This window comes from Podarcis vaucheri (assembly GCF_965113315.1).
Source record: "Podarcis vaucheri genome assembly, chromosome: 9".
NCBI lineage: Eukaryota > Metazoa > Chordata > Lepidosauria > Squamata > Lacertidae > Podarcis > Podarcis vaucheri.
In genome coordinates, this window is record NC_138767.1 from 57615990 (window position 1) to 57635976 (window position 19987).

Genomic DNA, 19987 nt, shown 5'->3' on the forward strand with positions numbered 1-19987 from the left:
ATGGATGTGTTTTGAACTTAACGTCATTGGCTTTATGCAATCCCCATGCCAGAAATGAAGAGTCCATTGTATTTGGGCACCAAAGTGTAATAATAGAAATTCTCAGCTAAATGACTGGATAATTATATATTGCATTGTTTCTATGAATGTACTTTGCATTTCAAGAACAGAAAGCTGATACAAAACTTTGCATCAGGGATGAGCTCTACCCATTTACCAAGTCGATAGAAAGCCACTTAATGTGTCTTCCTCATTAGTAAAGATGAAATGAATCTGCACTTGACTGAAGCCCTACTAAGACATTCAGGAATCACATAAAATCAGTGATGGAGAAACAGGATGATGTCCATTTTCTACACTCCTGGCCTCTGTGTGTCAATCCAAAGATCCCAACAGAGTTTGTACACATATAATCTGTACACACTGTGATTATTTTAAGTCTTTTCAATTAATGCAGGTAAACTGGGAGTAAGGTAAAAAAAAAAGGTAAAGGACCCCTGGGCGCTTAAGTCCAGTCAAACGTGACTACGGGGTGTGGCACTCAGGCTGAGGGAGCTGGTTTTTTTGTCCATAGACAGCTTTCCAGGTCATGTGGCCAGCATGACTAAACCGCTTCTGGCACAATGGAACACTGAGACGGAAGCCAGAGCGCATGGAAATGCTGTTTACCTTCCTGCTGCAGTGGTACCTGTTTATCTACTTGCACTGGTGTGCTTTTTGAACTGCTAGGTTGGCAGAAGCTGGGACAAAGCAACAGGAGCTCACCACCATCACAAAGATTCAAACCGCTGACCTTCCGATCGGCAAGCCCAAGAGGCTCAGTGGTTCAGACCACAGCGCCACCCGCTGTGGAGCAGAGATGGTGGGCATATCTCTCCCCCACCCTCACCCCCACCCCACACTGATTATCCATGGTTCCCAAACATCGTGCTTGTGTCTCTGAACTAAAAGAAGAGGAAATTGACAGCTGCAAAGACCAGGAAACCTGGAACAGAATTCTCCTGGTAATAATATTCCCTCAGTCCCTCCATAATATTGCTATGGGCTGCTATAACAGATCCTTGCCTGTGGCTCCCATGCTAGCATATTCAACTGTGTAATGAAGCAGCCCTTTTCCAAATTTGTTTCACCCCAGGGATGAATCCCTGAGTGTGACAAACCTCTCTGCAAATTTAAGTACCAAACAGATAGGCCTAGGAACCCATGATTGGTTGCTATTCCCTTTTGATCACACGTGTGCCCATCCAGACCTCTCTATCTGAACTTGGAGACTTTTCCTGGGCAGACCTCTCAGTGCTCTTAACTTACAATTACATGCTACAATGTTCTCTTTAAACTTTCTAGAATCCTTCCAAGACTTCCAAGAAGGCAGCCCTGATAATTTGTAGTTTATACAAATGATGTTGGTTTCTTTCACTCATCTGACATATAATACTGCACTGATGGATTTGTGCATAATCACATCTACAGTAGTTAATGTTGAGTGTTTCAACCACCAGGCTCTCCTTGCGGTTTCTTTTTCCTGCTTATACGAAGGAAGCCTTCTCAAGACAAGGAGGCAAGCTGTTCCTTTAGCTTAGATGTAGGGCGGGGTAATCAAAGGAGAAAGTGTGACAGCAGAATTGCACAAAGTATTAAAGAGCATGTGCCTAACCTTTTGAAACCGTAACTCTGTAATATGCAATCTTAATATGATTGGCAGGAACGTGTAATAACTAAACTGTGAAATTGAGTTGCACAGTGCCCAGAGTCAAATGCTTCAAACAAAATGAACTCTTTGACTTCAAAGGAGGAGCACACTGAAAGGACACAAAAGCTTGCCACAGTCAAAGACTACCTATTACTGAAGACATATGCCAGACCAAAGCAGTGGGAGGTTATAAACTGCTACAGCAAGAGATACTTCAGAGTTAGTGACCTACATTTACACAGAGATATGCATGTACAGTTTATACACATGTACACACATACATACATACAAACATACATATATATGTACATACATACATACACATATATATTGTACGTACACACAGACAGAGAGCACACATTGACTCCTTTAAAAACAATTGTGTACTAACAAATTTGCATTTCTCAAATGGACCCTATGCCACATAGGGTGGGCATAATCAATGCTACAAGTGTCATTCGGTTACAGTGATTAAAAGCTGTCATGTGCTACACTATGGTCCACTGAGAGGTCATGATTAACCCAAAGGTGTGATTTTAGCTCACGGAACCCCTTTCATTTATTTTCTTATGTTTACATTCTGCCTCTCTTCCATCACAGAACTGAAGGTGCCATTCATGTATTTCTCAGGCAGCCAACGATCCAGGCAACTGACCAGTTCCAGATCTGCTTAGCTTCATGAAGGTGATGGTCACGTGCTTTCAGACTAACTTAAGTCATGTTGATTTCAACTGTTCTCTTCTAAACATGACTAAGGGTGCTTTGAGATGTAGGGATTTGTGCATTAGTTTTCCTAATTATAATGCTAGCACTTGAATAAAACATTCCCTTTCTACTGTGTTACCTGTTGTGTTATGGAAACGTGGCTTTCTGATCAGTTTCCAAAGGCAGGAAAGAATTGTATGCCAAAATACTGTCCAATATTTCATCATTACGGTGCAATGATGAACACATTTTTGGGGGGTTAACATGCTTGCCAAAAAATAAATAAACCTGGAAGCAAATTACAAAAATGAGCACCAAAACTTTCCGTAGATTTTGCTTGTTTTTCCACAAGTGGCTTTTATGTCATGTGAAAGATATGTAAAATGTGGAAAATATCAGGTAAGGAAATGTGCACATGGAATAAAGCATGGTCTGAATGAAGCCTAAGGATGCACTCCTAGCCCCGCTTACCTGGGAGTAAGCCCCATTGAATTCTATGAGGCTTACTTCTGAGTAAACATGGTTTAGATTGTGCTGTATTCCCAGGTCCAACTCTCTATGTGTGGCAGATAACTCCCCCCCCCCAGCCTTAGGATCACAGTTAGCATTGATTACTCACTACAAGAGGATGGAAAGTGGGTCACTTTGCCAAAATAGCTACATGCAATGTTCCCTCCAAAAATGATGCACATGCTTGTCACATTAGACTTCCTATTTATTTAAAACCTATGGCTTGGAAGAACTTTCTGGCCAGGCTTGGTGGTCTTGAGATGAGCCCATAAGCAGGTAATCATTGGCAGATGGAGAGCATGCTCTATGCCTGAGTGACAAGTTTCTGTGACAGGACCAAATGAAGTCCTACTGGTCACTTATGCCACTTGGTCCCTGCTGAGCTTATAGCTGCAATGCCCCGTCACAGTCCCACCATCTCCAGCGCTGGTGCCAGAGCATCACAGACTACAGGTTACTCCTTCCTCTGGGATGTTTCCATGGCAACACACAGAGTAAGTGCTTGGGTACCATTGCTAGAGTCTGTCAACCCTGACCTCCTGAGACTTTGCTGTGAGAATAAAATGAGGCTGTAGAGAATGTTTCTCCAAAATATTTATCACTGCATTGGGTGAAGAGGAAAAAGGTGGATAAATTAACATATCCTACTGTGACTAAGCCAAGGCATGTATAACTGAACTCCTCTCGCCCCACAGTCCCCCGTATTGAACTTTAGATTTTATTTGATTTATGTACCGCTAAATCACTAAAAACCTCTGAGAGGTTGACATATGCTTCTCAGAAACTTCCCTTTTGTTCTTCATGAAGCACCATGGACATGCATTTAATAATAACTGAATAATAATAATAATAGCTATACTTTTGAAATAAGGTAGGGAAATACAAAATTCTCATTCCTAACTTCCTAGCTAATATTGAGGCATGCCATCTCTTTGGGGTTTGCTTATGAAGCTTTGATTCATACGGCTTTTGGTCCTTGTTTTTCACAGAACTAAAAAAAGCACCTGAAAAAGGAATTTGCCTCCCCCCTCGTGGCTCTGCTCAGATATTGTTCCCGCTGTTCATCTCTGACAGATGTTTTATGTTCTTTGGAACTCTGTTGGATCTTCAGGTAGTGCCAACCTTTTGTTCAGAGCATCTCAACCTCACAACTTTCACCATTTTCTTCCCAGATATTCCACAATACTGAACCTCCAGATCTGTAACATAACAATACGTTTGAGTGTGTATCAACGTTGGTTTTTTTTTTTTTTTTGGAAACAGACAGGGTTTGAAATTGGCTGTGACTCCCTTACGATGACCTCTGCCTCATAGTACTCTGCTAGTATTTTACGCCTACCTTTAGGGATTCTTGCCAAGAATTGTTGAATGATTTTACAGCACTGTTTGTTTTTTGATCTCTCATGCTGTGGAAGATCTTTTCTATATACCCCTATTTTTGTGTAACAAGGCAAGAAGGAAGAAAAGGGGAAGGAAAAGGCCAGAGGTGATTCTAGAAGTGTTCTATCTAGGCAACTTTACTCAAGCTAAAGAGAGATGGTTGAGTATCTCTGGATTGTACATTGCTGAGTGCTCTCTGTGTGATAAATGCCTCTCATAAATTTAACAAAAAGTCACACAATCAAAATATATTTGGAACACTAAATACCACACTGTGTTCTTATCAGAGTCATACTAACAAATTCCTTTTTTAAAAGGCCACAGTGAGATCCCTGTTTGTTCAGCTGCATGTTAAGCAAATCTAATACATTATCCATCTCAGGTTAATTTAATTCTAGATTTTGGCTTGTGCTGTACTTATTATAACACACTCATCTTCATGATGCGTTATAATGCACCAGATATGCATCCAATGGACATCTGGCTCCCAGAGGCCAAGGGTGAAAGCCAGGGAGACTCAGAACTGTATTCAGCTAAGTCGTATTCACAGAAGACCCACTGAAATGAATGTGGTAGTTGTGACCATTAACTTCAATGGATCTAATCTGAGTAGGACTACTGTCCACAATTCAAATCCCAATTCAGCAATGAAGCTCTCAGTGGATGACGTTGGGTCACTTGCTACCTCTAACCCAGGCAAACCCATAGGCAAACTCCGGCTCTCCAGATGTTTCCCTAGCTAACAGGACCAGTGGTCAGGGGTGATGGGAATTGTGGTCGCAAACATCTGGAGGGCCAGAGTTTGCCTATGCCTGATCTAACCTTAATGCACCTCGAAGGATTGTTATAAAATAGAGAGTTTGTGTGGTTATGTAGCCCACCTTGAGGTCTTTGGAGAAGGTTGGGTTAAAAAGTAAGAGCTTATTCGGCAGTGGAACAGACTCCCACGAGAGGCAGTGGACTCTTCTTCCTTGGAGGTTTTTAAGCAGACTTTGAATAGTCATCTGTCATGGATGCTTTAGCTGTGATTCCTGCATCGCAGGGGGTTGGACTAGATGACCCTTGGGGTCCCTTCCAACTATAAGATTCTATGGTTCTACTATCTTTTTCTTGTAAAATATACCTGTAGGTTTGCTAGACAGTCTATTTTTTTTTAAGTGTTCCTGGGTTGCGTAGACATGGACCAATAAAATCTGCTTCTTCTTGGCAAAATAAAATTTTGTGAAGTTTCTGTGTGTACACATTCACCCATAACATCCTTCAAAGGACTCACCTATAAGAATGGAATGTAGCTGAACTTAATGGAATGATTGAATTAAAAAAATTGTATATTGAGCATTGGAGGGAGAACAATATAAATAGAGACACATTTGCCAAGGCCGAGACATTTCTGCAGTGTGGCAAAGCTGTGTTCCTGTAGTGCTTGAGGAGAAATGGCATCTTGAGCTGATAGTAAAGGACATAGTGATGGATCTCAAGTTCATAAAAAGTGCAAGCCTATGGGGTTTATTGTAGTTCCAAGGTCTGCAGTATTCCCTATACGCAGTTACATGCCATCTAAGATGAGTGCTACAAACTAACAATATGGCTCCTTGCCATACTCTTGATAATGTTCTTGAGAACTACCGTGTCTCGCATTGGACTCCTTATCATAAGGCTCCTGTCCTGCTCCAAAATAATATAATATCTAGATATTACTTCTACATCCAATTCTGGAAAATGAAAGTAAGTGCTCTAATTCATCAAAGGAAAATCTGCAAAATGCATTAGTATGAACAAAGAACCAGCTTACCTAAGAATATAAATACAAGAGTTATTATCAACCCTTTCCCCACACATCCAATTAAAGTAACACCTTAAGCCTTGCTGAAGACCTTGTATGGCAAGAGACTTCAGATCAAACCTTCTGAGGGCTCTAGATGAAAGATTCCCTCTGCTAAAAATTAGACGATAACCATTACTCGCTTCCTTGCAGGACATCTTCAGGAGAAGAAGGGCTAAGAAGTAAACCTTACGCAAATACCATGTAGAATCCCTAAGGTGGTTGGATAGTATCTTGTATGTTTCTTTCCAGCAATTCCTGAAGCCAAGCTGGTGCCAAATGTATTGCTCTACTTTCCTTAGGACCACATCAACAAGGCCCAGAGTGGGGTCATAACGTCTGGGCAGCCATGGTGTAGCGTGAGAGGCAGGGAGGAACAGAGGCAGTTGACCTGAGTGCAAAATTGTTAGGGGCACAAAATCTAAACACCCTGTGTTGCCTCAATACTGCTGCATACTTCCATCACTTAGCTCCATTGAAAATGGCTTGCCCATGTGAACCAGAAAGTGACCTCTCCAGACAATGGAATGATTCTTCTTATCTCTGCAACTGTAATCTCCAGGGTGATGCGGATGCCATTAGGCAACTGAATGTGTATGCATACTTTGTCCATTTCCCTCCCTCCAATCCACACCCTCCCTGCAGCCCTGGCAACCCATGCTACACCACTGCTGGGCAGTCCAGGCCCTCTCTACACACTGCCCAGGCTTGTACTCCAGAGAGTTTGCTTCCATGCTGCTAATGCAGCAAAGACAATGTGGGAGGCTGCAGTTAGGAGTTATTAAACTCAGCCTGATTGACATAAGGTATGAGCACTACAGGTTGCCTTTGTCGGTGGGAGAGATCATTGTGTCTCAGTGGACAGCTATTGCCCACCTTAAGCCAGGTAGTCCCAATCAACCTCACAGATGAATGCAGTGCCTGGAGACAGGTGGTTATGCATTCACAGCAGTGACCAAAGGAAAAATGACTGCTGGGAGGGCTGTGGAAAGAAGAAACGCCATGATACACCGATGAGCGTTCTTGATTGCTATAAACAACTCTTTGGCAGGAGATAACTAGCATCTGGAGATAACTGCTGTCAGTTATTATTATGGGATACATAGAGGTGGATACACATGAAGCTCCTTTCAGACCTTTGGGTGGACACACAGAGGTGAGAGACACCTAGCATATGCTAGAGATGGATTGAAATTTCTCAAAGAAAATTCTTCTGAGATAATTTCTGAGTTAGAGAGTGCCATTTTGTCACAGGATGTTCACCAGCTTTTTTGTGGGTGGTGGAGACAAAGACACACTGCTGGTTTACAACCGTTAATGGTGAACTCAATCCCCCTGGAATTAATTGGTGGAGAATTTCTCTTTCCCTAGATAAATTTACTGAAATGGTTCTCTCCCCTAATCAGGGCCAGATTTATGTATAGGTTAAGTAGGCTGAAGCCTAGGGCCTCTAAATCTGGGGGCCTTGCCAGCCCACCCGCTCCCCAGCAGGCAGACTCCCCTCTTCCAAAATTGCAAACCCAAGACTTCATGCAAGGGCAGGGCAACTCATGCCCAGCAACTGTGAGACTCAGGGCTAGCCAGTGGGGCCCAATTTGAAGCAGTGGGGCGCATCTTGAATTTTTTTTTTTTTGTAGGGCCTCAGTTCACAGCCAAAGTCTGCAAAATCTTACAGGTACAAATAAAATCCATATAGATTGCCCTGGTGCAGGGGCCCCCTTAGGAGCTGCACGCAGGGCCCAATTTGGCCCAGTTGCTCCAATTGCCTTAAGATCAGCCCTGATGAGACTGTGCAGGGGGTTGGACTGACAAGCCCTGCATGTTCTAGGTCCCTGTTGTCACTATTCAGAGTACAGACTCAAGGACTTGTTATGGAAATAAAGGGAGGGCACTTATTGGAAATCAGTTTTGTCATCTCCCCCCCCTCCCCAAACCCTGAGACAATGAGCCCAGCCACCTTTTATTCACAGTCGCATAAGCACAACATTACAGCATGGTCATAAACCTGTACGTTCAACCACTGAAATATACACCCGGTATGTAGCAATGGAGATTTATGTTACTGCTTTATGAATGAACACTGTGTTTTATGAATGGACTCTGTATTTTGTGAATTACTTAAGAGCCATCAATAGGGAGCTCTAGAATCTGACAGCTAACCAATCGGGGACTACCAAACAGTGACCCCTATTGCTGAAAGCAGGTAACCAACAGGGAATGCTTCAGCTCAGCCTTTGCACTGTTGACTGAACACCCCCTGCTGTGCAGATAATGGAGAAAGCTCATAAATTGTATCCCTCCTGGCATCCTGGTGAACTCTATTACATTGGTGTAAACCCTGGTGCACCAGAAGCCCAGAATAGCAGCAAATAAAATCCGCTCATACATCAGTGTTAGTCTTCCTAAATTATAAAGTTCCAAAATACAGACCAAAATATAGCAGGTCTGGGAAGAGCAAGGTATACAATGGGCACCACCAGTCAAAAGGCCCTGCTCCGTGTAGCTCCTGCCCTGTCATTTGATAGGGTACCCACTTGCCCTCCTTCTTGACATGGAATGCTGTATATTGGAGTTTCCAGGTCCAGTACAAAGACCATAAGAAGGGAGAAAAGGGACCTTGAAGTTCCTAACAGCTGTTAATCAAGGAAGTAAGCACACAGGTCACCTTTGTCACAGTCAAGACGCCTATATCCTGGCCAGGCCTGTACCCAATCTTAGAATCATAGAATCATAGAATCATAGAATCATAGAGTTGGAAGAGACCACAAGGGCCATCGAGTCCATCAGAGCACTCCTGACATATGGTTGTCAAGCCTCTGCTTAAAGACCTCCAAAGTAGGAGACTCCACCACACGCCTTGGCAGCAAATTCCACTGTCGAACAGCTCTTACTGTCAGGAAGTTCTTCCTAATGTTTAGGTGGAATCTGCTTTCTTGTAGTTTGGATCCATTGCTCCGTGTCCGCTTCTCTGGAGCAGCAGAAAACAACCTTTCTCCCTCCTCTATGTGACATCCTTTTATATATTTGAACATGGCTATCATATCACCCCTTAACCTCCTCTTCTCCAGGCTAAACATGCCCAGCTCCCTTAGCCGTTCCTCATAAGGCATCGTTTCCAGGCCTTTGACCATTTTGGTTGCCCTCCTCTGGACACGTTCCAGTTTGTCAGTGTCCTTCTTGAATTGTGGTGCCCAGAACTGGACACAGTACTCCAGGTGTGGTCTGACCAGAGCAGAATACAGTGGCACTATTACTTCTCTTGATCTAGATGCTATACTCTTATTGATGCAGCCCAGAATTGCATTGGCTTTTTTAGCTGCCGCGTCACACTGTTGGCTCATGTCAAGTTTGTGGTCAACCAAGACTCCTAGATCCTTTTCACATGTACTGCTCTCAAGCCAGGTGTCCCCCATCTTGTATTTGTGCCTCTCATTTTTTTTGCCCAAGTGCAATACTTTACATTTCTCCCTGTTAAAATTCATCTTGTTTGTTTTGGCCCAGTTCTCTAATCTGTCAAGGTCGTTTTGAAGTGTGATCCTGTCCTCTGGGGTGTTAGCCACCCCTCCCAGTTTGGTGTCATCTGCAAATTTGATCAGGATGCCCTTGAGTCCATCATCCAAGTCGTTGATAAAGATGTTGAATAAGACCGGGCCCAAGACAGAACCCTGTGGCACCCCACTAGTCACTCTTCTCCAGGATGAAGAGGAACCATTGATGAGCACCCTTTGGGTTCGGTCAGTCAGCCAGTTACAAATCCACTGAGTGGTAGCATAGTCAAGACCGCATTTTATCAGTTTCTTTACAAGAATATCATGGGGCACCTTGTCAAATGCCTTGCTGAAATCAAGGTAGGCTACATCCACTGCGTTCCCTTCATCTACCAGGCTTGTAATTCTGTCAAAAAACGAGATCAGGTTAGTCTGACATGACTTATTTTTCAGAAATCCATGCTGACTATTGGTGATCACAGCATTCCTTTCTAGGTGCGCACAGACTGTTTGCTTAATGATCTGCTCCAGAATCTTCCCTGGTATTGATGTCAGACTGACTGGGCGGTAATTATTTGGGTCCTCTCTTTCCCCCTTTTTGAAAATAGGGGCAACATTTGCCCTCCTCCAGTCTGCCGGGACTTCGCCTGTTCTCCAGGAATTCTCAAAGATGACTGCCAGTGGTTCTGAGATCACATCTGCCAGTTCTTTTAATACTCTTGGATGCAGTTCATCTGGCCCTGGAGACTTGAATACATCTAAACTGGCCAAGTATTCTTGTACTATCTCCTTAGTTATTCTGGGCTGTGTTTCCTTTGCTGAATCATTTGCTCCAAATTCTTTAGGTCGGGCATTGTTTTCCTTATTGGAGAAGACTGAGGCAAAGAAGGCATTGAGGAGTTCAGCCCTTTCTGTGTCCCCTGTTTGCATTTCACCATCTTCTCCTCTGAGTGACCCCACTGTTTCTTTGTTCTTCCTTTTGCTACGAACATACCCATAAAAGCCTTTTTTGTTGCTTTTAACCTCTCTAGCAAGCCTGAGTTCATTCTGTGCTTTAGCTTTTCTGACTTTGTGTCTACACGTGCTGGCTATTTGTTTGAATTCCGCTTTGGTGGTTTCCCCCCTTTTCCATTTTTTGTACACATCCTTTTTTAATCTTAACTCAGTTAAAAGTTCTTTAGATAGCCACCCTGGCTTCTTCTTGAGAGCCAGTGTGGTGTAGTGGTTAAGAGCGGTAGTCACGTAATCTGGGAAACCGGGTTCATGTCTCCGCTCCTCCACATGCAGCTGCTGGGTGACCTTGGGCCAGTCACACTTCTGTGAAGTCTCTCAGCCCCACTCACCTCACAGAGTGTTTGTTGTGGGGGAGGAAGGGAAAGGAGAATGTTAGCCGCTTTGAGACTCCTGAAGGGGAGTGAAAGGCGGGATATCAAATCCAAACTCTTCTTCTTCTTCTTCTTTAGGCACCTTCCATGTTTCCGTCTCATTGGTATTGCCTGACGTTGTGCTTTTAGTATCTCCCTCTTAACAAACTCCCAGCCATCATGAACTCCCTTTCCTTTTAGTATTACTGTCCATGGGATCCCACCCAGCACTTCCCTAAGTTTTATGAAGTCGGCTTTCTTAAAGTCAAGAAATTGAGTCCTAGTATGCTTGGCTGCTCCTTTCCGCTGTATAGTAAACTTCAGAAGAGCATGATCACTCGCGCCTAATGATCCTTCCACTTCTACCCCACTAACCAGATCATCAACATTGGTTAGGACCAGATCTAAAATGGCTGTTCCTCTTGTTGCTTCTCCCACTTTCTGGACAATGAAGTTGTCTGCAAGGCCAGTGAGGAATCTGTTTGACCTTATGCTCTTGGCTGAGTTTGACATCCAACAAATATCCGGGTAATTGAAGTCCCCCATTACTACTATCTCCCTTCCTTTTGCATGCTTGGCCATCTGTTCCAGGAAGGCATCATCTATGTCCTCCGTTTGGCTTGGGGATCTATAGTAAACTCCCACAATGAGGTCCCTGTTATTCTTCTCTCCCTTAATTTTGACCCAAATGCTCTCACTTTGGCTTTGAGGTTCTGAATCTTGGATCTCTTCACAGGTATACACATCCCTGACATATAATGCCACTCCTCCTCCTTTCTTGTCTGGTCTGTTTCTCCGAAATAGATTGTATCCCCCCATTATTACATTCCAATCGTGGGACTTATCCCACCAGGTTTCAGTGATGCCTATTATGTCATATTTAGTTTGCTGTACCAAGAGCTCAAGCTCATCTTGTTTATTTCCCATGCTTTGCGCATTAGTGTACAGACATTGAAGTCCATTAAACATTCCCCCGTGTCTCTTATTTAAGGATTTTTTCCTCCCACCACTAGGTCTGCGTGCTGTTTGCTCCATTTGGTCTATGACATTTGGATGATCATCTTCATCAGTTGATAGGCTCCTACCTTCAGGAGCACTGTCTCCCTCCCCCACATTAATCAGTTTAAAGCCCTCCTGATGAGGTTTCTGAGATTTTTGGCAAAAACATTTCTCCCAACCGTTGTGAGGTGCAGCCCATCGCTTGCCAGAAGTCCATCTTCAAGAAACTGCAGTCCGTGATCTAAGAATCCAAACCGTTCCTGTTTACACCATCTGCGAAGCCAGCTATTCACTTCCACTATTTTTCCCTCTCTCCCTGGGCCACGTCGTTCAACTGGGAGGACAGATGAGATGACAATTTGTGCATTTAGTTGCTTCAATTTCCTGCCGAGAGCCTCGTAGTCTCTTTTGATCTTCTGGAGGCTATTGCTTGCAGTGTCATTGGTTCCCACATGAACCAAGAGGAAGGGGTATTTGTCAGTGGGTTTTATGATTGTTTTTGTACAATCTTGTTTGTCCTCAGTAACCAAAATTATATTATCAACATATGCAAGCAAAAAAGTTGTTTTCCTTCATTTGCAAGGAATCGTACAAAACAAAGCTGGACTAATAAAGAAAATTTCCAGGGTGGCAACAGAAAGCAAACTAAAAATGCTTTTACAGTTCATCAAAACTATCCAGCAATATCAAGTTCTAGGAAAACTGGTGCTATTAACAGTAATCCTTCTAGCTGGTTACTTGGCTTGGCAACTTCCATGCACATGACGTGTGATGCTAATTATTTCCCCCAAGAGTTAAATGATAACTAATCAGAGGCAGCTACAGTTGCAAATGGTAACAAAATATATGTGAAAGGAAAAGGAGCAGGTTTGCTCAAGTGTGTTGCAGGTAGAAACACTGTTTGTAATGAAGTGAGAGCAGTAGTTTACTTGCTCAAATTAACAAGTAAGAAAGTTTTGAGAATTTAAATTCTTCTTACAAAGGATGAAGAAGTTAAATCAGTTATGATAAAATGGGCCAGAGATATTGGTCATAATATACAATTTAACGACTGGATAAAACTATGGAATGAAAGTATTAAATTTACTGCATGTACTGCATTAAAGGAAAATGTTATGAAAATGATATATAGATGGTATATTACACCAGTAAAACTTGCAAAAATGTACAAAACATGTAAGAGGTGTTGGAAATGTAAAGAAAAAGATGGTACATTTTATCATATGTGGTGGGAATGTAAGAAAGTGAAAAGCTTCTGGGAGTTGATATATAATGAGCTGAAAAAATGTTGAAATATACATTTGTTAAGAAACCAGAGGCTTTTCTTTTAGGAATTGTCAGTAATGAAATAAATAGAAAGGACCATAAACTTTTCCAATATGCAGTAACAGTGGCAAGAATATTACTGGCCCAGAAATGGAAACAAGAACAAATACCAACGTTGGAGGAGTGTAGAATGAAGCTGATAGACTATGCAGAACTTGATAAACTGACTGGGAAGATCAGATATCTATGAGATCAAAAGTTCATCGAGGACTGGGGAAAATTAGCTGAATACTGGGAATGTATAAGGGAATGAAATAACGCTAGTGGCATTTAGAGAAGCTCTGTAACAGCATAAGAAATATTGTAAAAAGGCAAAATAGAAGTGGGGGGTAGGTATAAAGGCAATAGCAAAATTTGGAAATGTGTAATTGAAGAAGTTAGAATTTGGATGATTGGCAGAGAAGCCGAAGGAAGTAAAAAACGGAAAATTTAATAGAAATTGTAATGTGGTATGAATGTATGGAAAATTAATAAAATATAATTTATTTTTTTAAAAAAAGAGAATTTAAATTCTAGATTAAAGTTGATTACTTAATTGAGAAGGGGAGTGTGACAAAAACACTGGGGCCTAATTTGAATAGTAGAGTGCCTGGTATGTGGAGGGCAATCTCATCCTTTATTTCCACACCATGGCTGCAGGCCAAAGGACTCGTCAGGAGAGCTATGAGATTCACGTGAGGGTCAGATGCCTTGTCAATCCCAGCAAGTATATAACAGGAAGACCCGGCCTGCCCAGGGTTTACAAAGTTCAGTTATTGCAAAAGTTTTTCAGTGTTAATTTTATTTTTTTTTTAAATCACCATGGTATTTAACAACAATATCTTATGTTCTTTAAAGGAGAAATTGTGAATTGCAGATTTTTTAAAAATCACCATGGTATTTAACACTAATATCTTATGCCCTTTAGAGGTGAAATTGTGAATTGCAGAATTTTAAATACCCGTCATCATCCTTGGCTTCACTCAATTTTGTTTATAACACACTTTCATTTTCTTCTAGTTGTGAGGGTGGGGGATTGGGAGGGACCTCACAAGTAGAGTAGCCTAGGGCCTCTCTTCATCTAATTCCAGCCCTGCCCTTAATGCATTTTTTCTGCCCACAATTAGGATGGAGAATTTTGGGAGACTTTTTGTGCACAACTCTACTTTTGATTTTCCCCTCACATCCGTGTGTTCAGTCTATGCATGAGGAAAATATCCCAAAGCAGCTAGGATCAGAGCAGTAGCTTCTTATTCTGTAAACACTGGTGCTTTTCCTGATCACTATTATGCCTGCTTTCACATCTAGCAAAGTGGCTTCTGACCCTAAAAAGCTTAAACCTGCAAGAAATCTATTAGTCTAAGATACCTCATAGCTTTCCGTTTGTTGCAGCTACCAGACTAAAGGGACTACCATTCTGGGACTGCATAAATTAGGGTTTAAGATACATTTTTTAAATATAAAATAAAACCAAACAAACCCAGACATGAAGTATTAAGTAACTTAGTACTTAAAAGTATTGAAACATTTCCATTAGCCTTCAACTGTATTGAGTTTCACCTTTCACTTCCATTCTGCTTCCAACTTTGAAGTTATTAATCCTCTCTCTAAATGAAGTGGCTTTACTGCATTTGTCAGTATCTTCATCTAGGGGATGAGACCATGGAATGTGATTGCATTTTTTAAAAAAGCGATTTTTAAAAAAATGATATATTTAGACTGAATTGAGAGCCATCGTTTACAGGTACAGTCAACATGATGCTGTTGCTAGTGATTAAAGGGGCAACATTTTATGCTGCGTTAATTAAACACAACTAATTTAATGTGTCACTTTATTTAATTTTCTTATAATATGAGGATTTGCCACTGCTCATTAGCAAGGATTTCTTTATTTTTGTTAAATCTAGGGCGAGATATATCTATTTTAAAAATACTTTTCACCCGTCTTTTGTGCCCAAGGTCCTTCAAGGCAGCTAACAAGACATTTAAAAAAATTAAAAACATCAAACTAAAAAGAAGATCAAAAAGTAGCTGAGCTAATAACAGCTTAGGGAAGAAAGGGACAGCCCAGCAACTAAATGAAAGAAAATTCTGTCTTGGGGGGTGGGCTCCAAATGACCCCAGAAATAAGCAGCATGACCTTGACCTGTCACCAGAAGAGCCACAATAAAAGGATGGTATGAACCTCCTACAGGAGGAAATTTCAGAATTTCTGTAGTCCTGTATAAGAGACCCTAGTCCAGGTAAGCTTCCTCTACACCTTGCATGGTGAAGGAGCCTACAGCAGGTGTCTGAGGAAGAGCTAAACAAACAGGTAGTCTTGGGCCTTGGGCAAACTCTGGTGCAATTGAACAAGCATCCACAAGGCCTGAGTCACTGAGATGCTCAAAAAGAGTGTTGTTGTCTATGTTGTCTATAAGAATAAAAGAAAATTATTATAAATTAATTTGGAGATGGCATTTAACACCAGTCAAATCAAATAAACAAGGAATATTCTTTGTTATGTTGGAGAGGATGCCAGGAAACCAAGAATTACCGTATTTTTTGCACCACGACACTCACTTTTTTCCTCCTAGAAAGTAAGGGGAAATGTCTGTGCGTGTTATGGAGGGAATGCCTATGGGTGGCATGCCTACGGATTTTCCTCCTCTAAAAACTATGTGCGTGTTATGGTCGGGTGCGTGTTATAGAGCGAAAAATACGGTATGTTCACATATGATGGGGGTGTAAATATGTACAAATTCTCTGGCAAAGGATGTTTAAGGAGATAACAGAAGTCACTGAGTTAAAGCTGACCAAAATTCCAGAAGTAGCATTATTATCAATTTACGATGGGGTGGAAGGAACGCAGGCTATGAAGGACTTGCTCACAAATTTACTGATGGCTGCACGAGTCATTCTAGCTAGGAAGTGGAAGGGGCAAGCAGAATATAAAATGGAAGAACGGTATAAAGAGGTGTGGGATATAGCTATTAATGATAAATTAACATGCGCCATTAAGGTAAGATGGAGAATATGCAGGAGAAATGATTTTGAGGAGATCTGGATGGTGTTTGTAGAATTTGTACTGTTAAAATGGAAAGGGACCAAACCATCACAAGACGTGTTGAAATTTTGGGAGGTTGGATAGTTAAAATGGAATGGTCTCGGTGGTGGGGTGCACATTGTTATATTTGTTTATGTATGATTATTACTTTGTCAAAATAAAATAATCATATATTTTATTTTATTTTATTTTTTAAAAGAGTGTTGGTAATTGTTGGGATATGACTACTACGCAGCTGCAAACAAGTAGCTCGATGTTGACATCACATGATGTGGCTAGTCCTGGGAAAGGAAATTCCAGGCAGTTCACAGGATTTACAGAGCTTTGTTCTGTGTGTAATATGAGACCTTCCTGTTGTGCATGTGAAGGAAGTTTGAGGCACTTGCTTGGAGGAGACTGAACTGTACCGTCATGTTTTTGTACAGGTGTAAAGTCAGAAATAAACCGTAGAGATGTAGACTTTCTGACTATCTTCTTTTCTCCTGCTGGTATGCAAGGGGAGAAGGGGGTGTGCATCTTCCATGCTGGGAGATGTCGCCTATCACGATCTCCCTGGACTTGCAGGGATGCCAGCCAGGGCAGATCGCCGCTAAACAAGCCCCGGGAGCCTGGGAGAGTTGCCAGCCTCTCCTGAGGGGGCTAGTTTTCCAACAGTAATAAGGTCCCACAACAGACAGACAAGGATTAAATAGGCCAGAGGCAGAGGACTTGATTGAAGATTAACTGGAGGTCACGTTCCAGATCAAGAAAGCAGGGCCAGAGAGTTTGCTTGACTACCACTTGAGATGACCGAGGAACTGATTTCTACATCTTCATGACTTCTGTCCCTTTCACAAGCTGTGGGGGTACAAGCCTCACTCAGTAATTGACTAACATATTATATATATTTTCTTGCATGCAATCTTGCCTAATATACCGGTACACATTTTACGATTCTACAATTCTGTTATTTCCCCACAATATAATGTGTTGTTGTTGTTGTTTAGTCATTTAGTCGTGTCCGACTCTTTATGACCCCATGGACCAGAGTACACCAGGCACTCCTGTCTTCCACTGCCTCCTGCAGTTTGGTCAAACTCATGCTGGTGGCTTCAAGAACACTGTCAAACCATCTCATCCTCTGTCGTCCACTTCTCCTTGTGCCCTCAATCCTTCCCAACATCAGGGTCTTTTCCAGGGAGTCTTATCTCCTCATGAGGTGACCAAAGTATTGGAGCCACGGCTTCACGATCTGTCCTTCCAGTGAGCACTCAGGGCTGATTTCCTTAAGAATGGAGAGGTTTGATCTTCTTGCAGTCCATGGGACTCTCAAGAGTCTCCTCCAGCACCATAATTCAAAAGCATCAATTCTTCGGCGATCAACCTTCTTTATGGTCCAGCTCTCACTTCCATACATCGCTCCTGGGAAAACCATAGCTTTAACCTTTCTTGGCAAGCCACAATATAATGTAGTGTTATATTATTTTCACTAGAACCAGGGAAATAAGGATTCCAATCTGTACTCAGCCATGAAGCTCATTGGGTGGCCTTTCAGCCGAAACTACATCCCAGGGTTGTTGTGAGGATAACATGAGAGGAGGAAGAACCATGTATGCCACCTTGGGCCCCTGCTTTTAATGGCAGCCCCAAGTTGAGCACATTATGGTAATCTAATATGGAGGTTACATTCATCTTGTCTGAATCATAGAATCATAGAATCATAGAGTTGGAATAGACCACAAGGGCCATCAAGTCCAACCCCCTGCCAAGCAGGAAACACCATCAGAGCACTCCTGACATATGGTTGTCAAGCCTCTGCTTAAAGACCTTCAAAGAAGGAGACTCCACCACACTCCTTGGCAGTAAATTCCACTGTCGAACAGCTCTTACTGTCAGGAAGTTCTTCCTAATGTTTAGGTGGAATCTTCTTTCTTGTAGTTTGGATCCATTGCTCCATGTCCGCTTCTCTGGATTAAGTTTCATTTTGTTGGCCCTCATCCAGCCCATTACAGTCTCCAGCCATACTCCATAGTTCTCGGAACACCCTGTGTGATTTGTGATTACGTATAGATTTGGGAGAATGAGGATCTTATTATTCTACTTTTGCTCTGAACACCCAGAGGCTGAAGTGATTGCAAGATTTTGAAAGCCAGAAACCCTTTTAAATGATTAGGCAACAATCCCTGGACTGCAGCTTCCCCCACTGAACTTTCAGAAACACTTTAAAGTGCCTTTTGAAAGCTGGTTGCAGGAGTAACGTTGCACATAGATTATTACTTGCACTTATACCAGCAAGCAGAACTACACGCTATGAAAAGATGTGTGACTGCCTCACATCTCCTAATGTCTCCCCGACAAAATGAGTTTCCCCACTCCAACTCTACCACATTGCTCCCACACAGGGAAAAATCAGGGAAAATCCTACTGACACCTCCTTGTGTATTTTGCTTCACTGAGGAAAAGAAGAGATGTTTTGGTGCTGGTTTCACATCAAACCCAACAAAGAGGAAATTGTGGCCCCAATTCAACAGGTAGAAAACCAGCACGCAAATTGAGATCTGAACATCAAAAAGCCACAAAATAGTATAAACCAGTTAAATACAGCAACTTTATATCATAAATACAAATAAATTAAATGTGACATGGTGCACCAGGCCAACTCGCGGACCAACTCTACTTTACATTGATCTCTGCAAACATGCCATGAAGTCTGGCAACTTCAACCCTGCCATGTTGGAATCCCTTACAGACGACCACAGTGCCTGGAGACAGGCAGTCAAGTCATATATCCATAGCAGTGACCAGAGGAGAAACACCATGGTGTATCTGCAGCAGCACAATTGGATGCCTTCATCTGCCCTAGCTGCAACAAAACGTGTCTCTCCTGCATCAGTCCCTACAGCCATAGCAGGTGCTGAAACCATCCAACAGCTTGCCCTCTCCCCCAAAGGTGCAGTCCTCCATTGTCTCCCCAAGATAGACAGATGCCAACTCAACAACTCAGTTGTGATGTAACCAATAAATATTCATGGGGGGGGTCAAATAAAACAATACAATTAACCAAATGCATTTCAACCAAGGGTCTTCTTCAGTGATCTCTGAATGTACACATGATATATAATAGAGACAAACAATATATCAGTTTGGATACTCCATGCAAAAATATAAAACTGAGTTACAACACCTGCAAACATTTATGATTAAAAAATTGCTTTGTATGACTAGTTCATACTATTCAGCTTTCTGGTCTCATATCAGCCATTATTTGTAGCCACAAATGAATGAAATTTCATGCTGCCCTGAATATCAAAAATGACTTGAAAGGATTAATAAATCCTTTTAATAAATAAGTTCATTAAAGGAAAATCTAAGCTCTACTAAAAATTGTCCAGGAATGGGAAAGAAATCGACCACCTTTTTCTGCCTTCCAAGACAAGTATGGAATGGTGAGGAATAAAAGTGCCAGGCTAGTCCTTTCTAAACATAACAAAAGACTTCTTCTTCTTCTTCTTCTTCTTCTTCTTCTTCTTCTTCTTGTTTTATCTGTTATTGGTAATTCCTTCTTTGCTTCCATCCCCACTATTCCACCATTACATTTCTTTGTCATACATTGTCTGTCTTTTAAAAATTATTTCAAAGTCCTTTCCCCTTATTTCATTTGCCAGCTTTGCTTTCATCTTGTGTAAACTCATCTTCTTT

General features: G+C 41.9%; 2 long non-coding RNA genes across 2 annotated transcripts in view; one reads left to right on the plus strand and one right to left on the minus strand.

Annotated features, from left to right (window-relative positions):
* Window positions 1-741: 741 nt before the first annotated feature.
* LOC309540955 lies at window positions 742-4013 on the plus strand. Its single transcript, XR_014223571.1, has 3 exons — window positions 742-1004; window positions 2291-2374; window positions 3895-4013. It is a non-coding gene; the product is annotated as an uncharacterized lncRNA (long non-coding RNA).
* LOC309540930 overlaps window positions 3509-19987 on the minus strand; it is a 43274-nt gene continuing 26795 nt past the window's right edge. The window contains exon 3 of the long non-coding RNA XR_014223531.1: window positions 3509-4104. This is a non-coding gene — a long non-coding RNA (uncharacterized lncRNA). The remainder of the gene's footprint in view (window positions 4105-19987) is intronic.